The sequence below is a fragment of the Poromitra crassiceps genome (genome assembly GCF_964638095.1).
Source record: "Poromitra crassiceps genome assembly, chromosome: 11".
Classification (NCBI taxonomy): Eukaryota; Metazoa; Chordata; class Actinopteri; order Beryciformes; family Melamphaidae; genus Poromitra; species Poromitra crassiceps.
Window position 1 is genome coordinate 20,900,679 of NC_139643.1, and position 11,419 is coordinate 20,912,097.

General features: G+C 45.5%; 1 pseudogene across 1 annotated transcript; it reads left to right on the forward strand.

The window, feature by feature from the left end:
- Window positions 1–979: 979 nt before the first annotated feature.
- On the forward strand, window positions 980–1,879 carry LOC310785208 (mitochondrial 2-oxodicarboxylate carrier pseudogene; annotated as a pseudogene). Its single transcript has one exon. The product of its transcript is annotated as a mitochondrial 2-oxodicarboxylate carrier pseudogene (transcript).
- The last annotated feature ends 9,540 nt before the right edge of the window (window positions 1,880–11,419 follow it).

Here is an 11,419-nt window from a genome sequence, read left to right on the forward strand (position 1 = left end):
ATATAATATCGTGCTACCAGCTAGATAGGATGCTTATGTGCTTCTAGGAGATGTGTAAGAGGTCAATGAGGAACTACCCGGGCAATCACCTGCTGCCCCTAACCTCATCGAGGTAGGCTAGAAACAGGTCCCAAATACTTAGAAATCGTTTAATTGAGTTGGTTCTCAGGGATCCGAGTCTCTCCATCCGTATAACAGAGATTATGTACCTCAATCACAATTGGAAAGAGGGTGAAGAGGGGTATTTCAATTCCACAAAAATTAGTTTTTTGGCCAGTTGTCCCCAGTGTCAGAGACTGTTGCCGTAGGGAAGTCCAGAGAGGTCTCCGAGCAGCCGAAGATGGCGAGTTCTGCCTCCGGCTGAAGGGTTATTTTGTAGGCCTTAGAGAACCAGTCAAATGTTTTTGCCCAAAATCCCGACAGTGAAGGGCAGAACCAGAAGGCATGAGACAGAGTGCCCTCTGACGTCTGACACCTGTCACACAGTGGTGACACAGAGGGAAAGATCTTATGCAACAAGTTCTCCCTGCCACGCTTCTCTAATTCTCATTCGCCTCCTTGACCGCTCAACCAATCTGTCATAATTTATGATGATGTAATCATTAAGGATAGCACTGGTGATGTCATCGATAATGTCACAGTTACCATTATGAAGTCAGAGATGATGTCATCGATAATGTCACAGTTACCATTATGAAGTCAGAGATGATGTCACTCACTGTTGTCATTATGTCACAGATGATGTCACATTGAAGGTGATACAAATCAGCTCTGCCAGCTAGACAGCTACAGTCAGTCTATGTCTAGCCTCTTGTTCTTGCTTGAATATTTGATTCATATTAGCCTAGCCTATCTTCCGCAGCTCTGACAGAGATATCGCTGCTACGTTTTCTCCAGCAAGTCTTAAATAAACCTGTTGGACAAGATACAATCCAAGGATCTTACATCACAGTATCCCGCCAGGGGAAAAGACTGAAACATGACAACCAAAAAGCCACAGAGTTTACTACGGGAAGCATCCCATCAGATCATTGCCGGTGGCTCAGCTGGTCTGGTGGAGATTTGCCTAATGCATCCCCTGGATGTGGTGAAGACAAGGTTCCAGATCCAGAGGGGAACCAGTGACCCTAACAGCTACAAGAACCTGAGGGATTGCTTCCGGACCATCTTCCGCAATGAGGGCATCCCTGGCTTCTATAAGGGAATCCTTCCTCCAATTGTGGCAGAGACACCAAAGAGAGCAGTCAAGTTTTTCACCTTTGAGCAATACAAGAAGCTGCTGAATCTCACCCCTTTGTCTCCTGGTGTGGCACTGTCTGTAGCAGGGCTGGGCGCAGGCTTGACCGAGGCTGTGGTCGTCAATCCATTTGAAGTGGTGAAAGTCAGTCTCCAGGCCAACAGAGATTCCTTCAAAGAGCAACCCTCCTCATTTGCCCAAGCAAGACGCATCATTAAATCTGATGGCTTTGGACGGAGAGGTCTGAATAAAGGGTTGACTTCAACGCTGGGACGCCACAGCGTTTTCAACATGATCTACTTTGGCTTCTACTTTAACGTCAAGGATGCCATTCCTTCCAGGCCAGATCCTACACTCGAGTTCCTGAGGAAGTTCACCATCGGCCTGGTATCTGGCACCATCTCCTCCTGTGTGAACATTCCCTTCGACGTGGCCAAGAGCCGCATCCAAGGCCCCCAGCCGGTACCGGGAGGGATCAAGTACCGCACCTGCTTCCAGACCATGGCCCTGGTGTACCGGGAGGAGGGGTACTTGGCACTCTACAAGGGGTTGGTGCCCAAGATAATGAGACTTGGACCAGGTGGGGCAGTGATGCTGCTAGTCTATGAATATGTGACTGGGTGGCTGAATAGGAACTGGTAAAAAGGTTGAGAAAGGAAACCCACCAGAGTGCCTATAGACTTTACCTCAATCCTAACACCCTCCACTGATCCCACTAAGTCAGTTTATCAGGGATGAAGAAAAGCAACATTATTTTCAGGTTCACAACATATTTTTATGCCTCCGCCGGCGATAGCCAGGCGGGTTGTCCGTCTGTACCTCCGTCCGATGTTCGTTAACGCGATATCTGAGGAACGCCATGACGGAATTTCATCAAATTTGCCTCAAACATCGACTTAGACTCAAGGATGAACTGATTCGATTTTGGTGGTCAAAGGTCAAAGGCCAAGGTCACTGTGACCTCTCAAACGCCATTTTCAAGCTTGTTAACGCAGTATCTCAGGAATGCCTCACATGTGAGGCTGCTCACTGGCGCATGAAGCCATCATGGGGGGGTTTTCTTCCTGGTTTTACTTCCTGACCATGCGGCCTAAGACGAAGTGCGCATGTGTGCCATGACGTATTCCATGACGTCTCCCACCCCTCCCACCCATGGATGTATTAAAAGAAGAAAATACACCCGTATACGGCTCTTAGTGGCTTCTGAAGAAAAAATGCCACATAAAAAAATATTTGATAATTAAAAGAGTCGTTTTATACTTTGAGTGACACCCGGAAAAAAATCCCCTGGGTTTAACAGCTGCCGGGGTCCCCATGCAAGTGGATGGGAATTCTCCTTTCTGGCATGGCGTCACGTGACAATACAGAGCTTCGCCACCATGTTCAAATGGCTTCACAGCCCAGCGCTATTCCTGGGGGCTTGGGTCACAGTAGCTATGTCCATATATTTATACGGTCTATGCTTCCTGCTTCCTGTTAGGATGTGAGGTCAGAGGCGGAGTGTCAGCGGAAGTGTCTTCAGACCCTTGATCCAAATGTGGTGAAACGTCCCTGGACCAAGCAGGAACACGAGATGGTAAAAGCACACCTCATCTCACCTCAGGCCCGTAATGCTCACATCACTGTTGTGCAAACTTTGACATTTATGAAGCTATAATCTAGGGCTGGGCAATATATCAATATTATATTGTAATATGCTGATATGACATAAGTGTTGTCTTTTCCTGCTTTTAAAGGCTGCATTACAGTGAACTTATCAGACTGTTCTAGCTGTTCTATTAGTTGCCTTTACCCACTTCGTCATGCAATATATCCACATTACTGAAGATTATTTAGCAAAAATCTCATTGTGTCAACATTTTGTGAAAGCACCAATAAATAGTCAGGGTCTTGTTTTAATAATCATTTAAAAAAAAAAGTGTTTGGGACATTTCACATGTGGCTTTGACTTACAGCTCAACATTTTGTAGAAAATACTGAGATATATTTCAGTTCTGTTTACAGCCCATTATAATGCACGCATGTCTCAAAGGCTTGACATAGCCTTATCACAGTCATATACTACATCATATCTATACACAACATAGGTTACACACATTTTTCTAGATTACATTGCGATACTACACAAACACAGCATATCTTTAGACTGTGGGAGGAAACCCACAAAAACAAGGAGAACATGCAAACTTCACACAGAAAGGACCGGGGTGGGGATTCGAACCCATGACCTTCTTGCTGTGAGGTGACCACTGAGCCACCCGGCAGATATCATGTATCACCATTCAGCCTAAAAATACAGAGAAATGATTTTTGGTCCATATCGCCCAGCCCTACTCTAATCTACTAATAGGTAATAGAGTATGGCAGGAATGAGTCCAGAAGACGCTTGCACTTAACGTGTAAAAGTGAATGAGATTTTTGTATGGGGATTTCAGTTAAATAGCTTTTTCTGAAAACGGCATAAAAAAGACACATTTATGCTTCAAAAGTCATAAAAGTGGTCCTCATTTGTGAAGATGATCTTGCTGAGGTGTCCACCCGCTATGCCGACCACCCGCAATGCCGACCTTAGGTTTAGGCGTGGGGGGTGGGAGAGGTTAGGTTTTGGGTTAGGGTCTGGGGGAGGTTAGGTTTAGGCGTGGGGGTGGGAGAGGTTAGGGTCTGGGGGAGGTTAGGTTTAGGCGTGGGGGTGGGAGAGGTTAGGTTTTGGGTTAGGGTCCGGGGGAGGTTAGGTTTAGGCATGGGGGCTGGGAGAGGGGAGGTCGGAACAGCGAGAGGTCGGAACAGCGACATGGAACCCTTGCTGAACACAAACTTTGCTGTTTCATAAACTTATGTTAACCACAGACCTTTCATGTGTTTAACTGAAATCCCCATACAAAAATCCCATTGCCACCTACAAACCAGGAAGTGCAGGGCCTTCTGGGTAAGTCTATAAAAATGTGCTGTGCTGCGATGCAGGTGATGGAGCTGGTGGGTCATTACGGGACTAAAGCGTGGGCGCGCATAGCCAAGCACCTGGGCAGCCGTAAGGCGAAGCAGTGCCGCGAGCGATGGCACAACATCCTCAACCCTGCTGTGAAAAAGAGCTGCTGGACCAGCGAGGAGGACAGCATTATCTACCAGGCCCATCACAGCCTGGCAACCGCAAATCTCCAAGCTGCTGCCTGGCAGGTAAAGGAAGAGGAGAGAGGAGTTAGTTTATTTCTAATATGGATTCTGTTGCGAAACCTTAAATTTTTTCTTGGACTTACTGAATGTATACATTGTCGTCTATTGATACTGTTATTTTTTTTATTGTTACATGTTTAAAGACAAGTGCTAAAACAAGAAAATATTTGATCACAAACAAAATGGATTCTGTTGCGAAGCCGCTGCCTCCACCGCCACTGCTGCTCCCAAACTCGGGCCGGCTGCTCACAGCTCCCCCCGCCCGCAGCCTCCGGCACGCGCGCCATTTCAGATGAGACATGACTTGATGGGCCGAATCATAAATATTGGCATCATTCAAATCTGAGCGTACAGTAGGAAGTCCATCTGCTTTGGTCCAGTTTGAACTTCGAATGCGCGCACTTGACGGCTTTCTACCATGAGAATAAGCCAATGTCTCTGGACTGTGGAAAGCTGACGCTTCTCCACTGAGAGCTGTGCAGAGCTGCAAGAACAACTTAGCAGTAAGTGCAATTCCCTTCCATTCCCCTAAAGCTTTCCTCTTTGGACAAATGCATCTTTTTAGATGAAAGAGTTTCATTAAATCCATCTTTCCTTGACTTGGCATGTGGGCGTTTGTCATCGTTGCCATTTTTCTCTTGTCATCCCACAGAAAACAAGTTGGTGAAACCCAGAGTGCAGACCGGGGATTGAAGGGGATGGGGAGCTCTCTGGTTGTCAGCAAAGAGTCAAACGGGTGAGAATTGAAAACCCTTACCAATGACAGCTTTCCCCTTTTTGTGTAACAGGTGAAGCCATGGCGACCAAACGGCGCAGCCTGAGTGACACCAGTAGCTCGGACAGTAGCAGCGAATCAGCAAAACCTCATGGTGAATTAAAGACAGACTTTTTGCATCCGTAAGCCTCATTTTTTGAAAGTGTGCGAGCCTTCTTCACTCTTTGTTTGGACCGTTTGTCATCGTTGGCATTTTTCTGTCACCCCACACGAAAAACATTGGTGAAACCCAACCCAACCCAAGAGCCCAGATATGTGCGACGCCTCGTCGACAGCAGCAATTCAGAAAGAGGTTAGCTGCTCTCCTCAGCACTCTGCACTCACCACCTCCACTCTTCATTTAAGCCGCCCTCAGCTTGGACAGCACTATCACACACTTTGTAGACAAGCACCACCAAGTAGCAAAAGCTACATGCAGAATAATGTTTTCAGATGGTAAACAAAATCCTTACAGTACAATTGGATTGGATTGGATTTTTTATTTATTGCTCTGGATGCTCTGATTCAGAGAGACAAACAATGAATTAGCAGTTAGGGAGTCCACGGTCTCTCTCAAGGATGTTTTGACAGGATGCAAACCCCATCTCATGTCTCCAGGCTACCCAGCCATCTAGTTAAAGTTAACTCTTACTTAAAGACTTTGCACACAGAGTCCGTTTTTTCGTCCGAAAGTGCCCCATTTGTGTCAATCATCATTGACACACTGAGTCCGAAAATTACGTCCGTCATTTAAGTTTTCGGACGAGGTTCGATTTTCTGCGTTTTTCCGCATCCATTAAAAGCGTTTTGACAGTTGTTTGACCACCCAGAGCCGCCATAGTGTTGCTATTCACAATGAAAAATGGCGTCTGAGAAGTTAATTCACGTCTCCCAGCACAAAGCATTTTATGACAAAGCAGGATTACAGAGATTCGGAATTAAAAGACAGAATGTGCCGGGTGATTGCAGACCAGCTTGGAATGCGGGACGGGGTGTGTGTGTGTGTGTGTGTGTGTGTGTGTGTGAGTGTGAGAGAGAGAGAGAGAGAGCCACACAGACAGCCGCTGTTCTGGATCAATAGGATCGCGGTAGTTTTCTTTTAGTTGCGAATTTTCGCAACGAATATTGGATAATTAACGCATCGGACTCAGTGTGCATACTGTGCAAGGTATCTGTGCGTGACGTTTTTTTCCGGATGACGGATTAAAAAAACGCAGCGAACAATTCGGACTCTGTGTGCAAAGACCTTTAGCGTATCCCACACTTCTCCACAGAGGCGGCCGTAGAGAAGATGAGAAAGCAGGGAAAGGAAAACCGAGAGGAAAAGAAAGCGTTCAAGACGGGGCTGTACCATCCGACCGACAGCATGGTCTTTGCCCCTCTGCCTCCTGTCGCCCCACACCTGTCCGAGCTAAGGAGGTGAGAGGACTCGTCATTAGACCAGTTCATACCTTTTTAAAAGTATGATTTTTTAGATTGAGAGAAATCTGTATCTAAAGAGATTTGCTTCAGCAATTGCACAAGATATCACACATTCTCCCAGATCTTCTCAAACCCCTCTCACTGTTATCATTTAAAATCTGACCTGTGCTTTGTTGCTTTTCTCCACAGCATCAGAAGGAAAAGGTCAAATGAAATTACTAGGACAACATATATATATTTTTTGGATTAAGATCATCTTTGCCCGTTGATTTGAGATAGAACACATGATCCAAGTCCTGCCACCTTGTCTGTTTTGGTATATATATATATTATATTTAATTCCCCCTCCCCCCCCCTGTTGTTTTTATGCCTCCGCCGGCGATAGCCAGGCCGGAGGCATTATGGATCCGGGTTGTCCGTACGTACGTCCGTCCGTCCGATATTTGTTAACGCGATATCTGAGGAACGCCTTGACGGAATTTCATCAAATTTGCCTCAAACATCGACTTGGACTCAAGGATGAACTGATTAGATTTTCGTGGTCAAAGGTCAAGGTCACTGTGACCTCACGAATGCCATTCCCAAGTTCGTTAAAGCGATATCTCAAGAACGGCTTGATGGAATTTCTGCCAATTTGGCAGGTGATTGGATGACCCATCTGTCTATCACCGCTGGTGCGTGTTAACTTCAACCAATCAGATCGCCATGCCTCTGACGTAACGTTTGCGACCGGGGTTATGAGCCTGTTGAAATGTTTGTTGCTAATTAGTGGCTAACAGCAGCCAGGAGTGTTTGGCTACGCGCAGCGAATTGACGAGTGGCCGTCCTTTACGCTATTAATAGTTCATTGATGAAAACGGAGCGCAGTGCCACGGGTGTTTATTTACTATGCTGCCTCGCTATCTCCGTAAAAGAACATAAAGCGCTTTTGCGCAGCTTTGTGTGTGTATTTTGTGGAAGCTAATGTAGGCTAACATGTGCTCCGGCTAGAGTGATGTGGGCTGGGGCCAGAGTTATGATTATTGCACGGGAATTTCCACAAACTAACGCATGAGCGATTAGTAATTGGATTGGATTAATAAACGTTTTGATATTTTGGAAATGCTGTCCAGTTGAGAAATAACTGAAGTTATTGCTGGATCTACGATAGCCTGGCTAGCCTTCGCTTCCGCGGCAGCCATGTTGACGAGTGAAAAGAACTACAAAGACCATGTACCCTCTACTTGCCCAGACGCTTCTCAGCAGCGTCACACAGAAAGCCCACCTAAGGCTGCCGCTGATTCGACGAGCCGGCCATGGTTCGGGTTTCTAAGCCAATCATCTTAACTGCCTGTGCATATCAAGATGGATTACGTCGAGAGAATCTCTTTTGATCTCGCGAGATTATCCATCTTGCAAGCAAGGTTAGGACCGGGGGTGCAAGGGTTAATATATTTATGAATGAATACATTTATACATTCTAATGAAAATGCCACCTCTGACTTGTTTGCTGAAATGTGTAATTCTATCTAATGTGCAGGTTAGCAGTATTCAGGCCCTCAAACGAGACCATCCAAGGAGAGCGTGGAAAAGCCGTGAAGAGGAGATGGGAGACGGAGGCTCCTGAGCAGAAAAGCTATTTCTAGAGAAAAGGTCTGATGTGCTTCCTGAATCCACATGTTGTGAAAGCTTGCCGACTGGCCTGGCTCCAGACTCCTGAATCACAACCTGCCCACTCCACATTTGGCTGAGCGATTGGGGGTCTGGTGTTGCTCTATTCAAAGGCGATTTCCACAGCTGACTTCTCATGGACCCCTTGCATGGGATTCCACGCACATTTCTTACAAGCACATGGGAACTTGATGCGGGTGGTAGTGCCATTTTGTAATATTAATGTTGGTATATGTGTGTTTTGTTTGTTTTAGTTTTTTGTCTGAGCCTGTTTTTGTTTTCTATGTTCTGAAAAAATCAGGCCAACCGGCGCCCTTGTGGGCATGACTAAGCTTGAACCGTTAATAGACCAATATATTTTCTCTAAGACGATATTTTTGTCCAAAAATTCCCTTCTTGGTGAAGTTACTAAATGGCCACGGAAAATCACATTCAGCGGCATATATGTATATATATGCAATATCTGGAGGGAGACATATCTGTAAAAGCCTTTGTTTACAATCCTGTGTGGCTGGTTTTTATATTACATGTGCATTCTCTCATATATACATATTTAAAACGGACACTTTACACCACACTTTGTATTCACCTTATTATTTGCCCATATCCAGGGGGGACACTCGCGTGAGATATATATAAAACTCACTATTGCCATAATACGGATATACTCACAAGAGGGTGAGGTGATGCGTCAGGAGGGACGCACGCGTAAGGGGAGCTTACTAGAGCCGTACTCGTTTTAAGCAAGGTTTAGAGGAAAAAACCGGCCTGATTGTCGACGGGCAACAGATGACGCAAGGTACAAGCAGGGGTATGCTTGGCGTCCAAACTGCAGTATAGAGGAAAAGAGGACACCGTACCCAGACCTGAGTTTTATGTGTGTGTAGTCATGTTTCTTATATAGTCATGATGTCGGGGGACTCAATATAGATACATTTATTTATTCTATTATGCAAACCCAATGAGTCCTCTATAAGTTTTTAGCTCTTTTTGCAACTGCTGCGCCTGTTGCTTAATGCACTTTTTATACTCTTTTTTTTTCCAGTTTTGTTGTGATGCTTTTAAATGTCCATTTTATTCTCTTTTTTTATTCTTTTATTTTCCTGTCAACCATTTTATGTGAAGCACTTTGAATTGCCTCTGTGTATGAAATGTGCTATACAAATAAACTTGACTTGACTTGACTATAAGGACGCTTCCGCATAACGTAATTTTGTAATCGTCTTTCCGTTTAAGACCCGGAAGTAGATTACTCCCATTTTTAGACTTGCCAAAAAGCTGTTTTCAACCAAAAACACAAGCTTTATGAATCATTCAGAAGTCATCGCCATGCTACATAAACAATGCCAGTTGTGCCGCAGCAGTCGGACGAGTATAGCAGACTTATGGCTAATTTATACTCCATTTTCATACGTAAATAGATGCGTCCGTTTCAAACTTTATTATCGTCACTGCCCCACATACTTCCATGCGTCTTTCACGTTGGTATCATGTTAAGCAATACATTCACCAGTGGGCAGTAGCTGTCAAATGCATGAGTGTGTGTGTGGTTGTTTCATCAGTCATTGTGCCTACATATAAATTAATGACCTTGTATTTGGTATCTGATGCCTGCAGTGGCTATAGGAGCAGAAATTGACAAGCATCAAATAAGGCGCGTCAATCAACGCTTTGTGTGCGTTTGGGGCATTACGGATTACGCATCACATAAAACATCATTATTCAAGGTGAGATCTCATTTTGTTTCGGTGTCCGCGTGCCGCTCATCGACCTCGGGTTCCACCGCCTCAACAAATAGTGATGATGGTGTGCATTTCGTCTAATTAAACCGCCATTGACAAAGTCAGCTAGCCTATGTGCTTCCTGTACATTTCAATCCCTCTGAGGAATGAAGCCGTCTTAAAGCAAGCAAACTAATTTGATTGACCTTTGAGCGCTGTTATCGATCTGTGAATAGATTTAGACTGGATTAGAATCCAGGCCTGCCTTTAATGACAAAGGGCGTTTGTCTTTGCTCTTCTCAAGGCGAGGGGATGTGTTTCTTGTCGAAGCTCTTCCACAACATCAAGCAGAGGCAAACTACAACAACAAGACACAAAGGCTGAAGCAAAAGCAGTCTCTGCATGCCTGGATATTCACCTTTCAACTCAATTACTGTGTCAGAAATGCTCACTGAAGTTCACCTTTGCTGAAACATCACATCCATAACAACCCAGGGAAATTGCAATTGCATGATGGAGCAAGGTGAGAAGAAGCGTCTCCGTCTGTGGAACCTCAGTCTCAAAGCATGGGAATAATTAAGCCTTGTGTGCGCCCACCTCCACGGGTGCTCCTGCTCTGAGCACGTTGCGCGAATGCGGCGTCTTTCACTCGACTGTGGCCATGAATAAAATAGAGCGACTTGTCACGGAGCAGATGTTGAGGCTGACGGCTAAAAGGGAAGATGGTAGATTGTGGCGTGCAAGATTAGGAGGAAAAAAGGGCGGGGAAACACAAACACGATGAATAATTGGCTGTTTCTATTCAAGTGAACTCTTTAAGTAATCATTAATCAGAGGAAGCATCTGTTTATGCTCATAAATAACAATGCCAGGCCAGGAGCCTCCCCCCATCCCCCCAAAGGCTTTTCACTTGGTCTGCGCCATGCTGAGGATGCTAACAAGCACCATACATTCTCCACATTAAGTGTATGGCATCTACGACAAATATTAGCCCTTTATTCAAAATAAGATATGGGGCCCTATCTTCGCACACGCGCTAATCAGCGGCGGGCGTGGGCACACTTATAGGCGTGTCCGTACTGATGTGGTATCTTCGGGCATTTGCGCCCAACTGTGATGTATGCATGATTATCTTGGGAAATGATGCAGAGGCATGGTGAGCGCGTTACATCAGAGGCATGGTGAGCGCGTTACATCCTGGTGAGCGCGTTACATCCTGGTGAGCGCGTTACATCAGAGGCATGGTGAGCGCGTTACATCCTGGTGAGCGCGTTACATCCTGGTGAGCGCGTTACATCCTGGTGAGCGCGTTACATCCACATAACCAATCGGATTCCCGTCTCTCGTTCCCTTTAACACCGTTTGCGCGATGCAAGCTGTAATCTCCATGCGTCATTTGGACATCTCAACATGCGTCATATACCAATAACACTGTTCAAAATGATTCGCAGCTTTTAATTGATG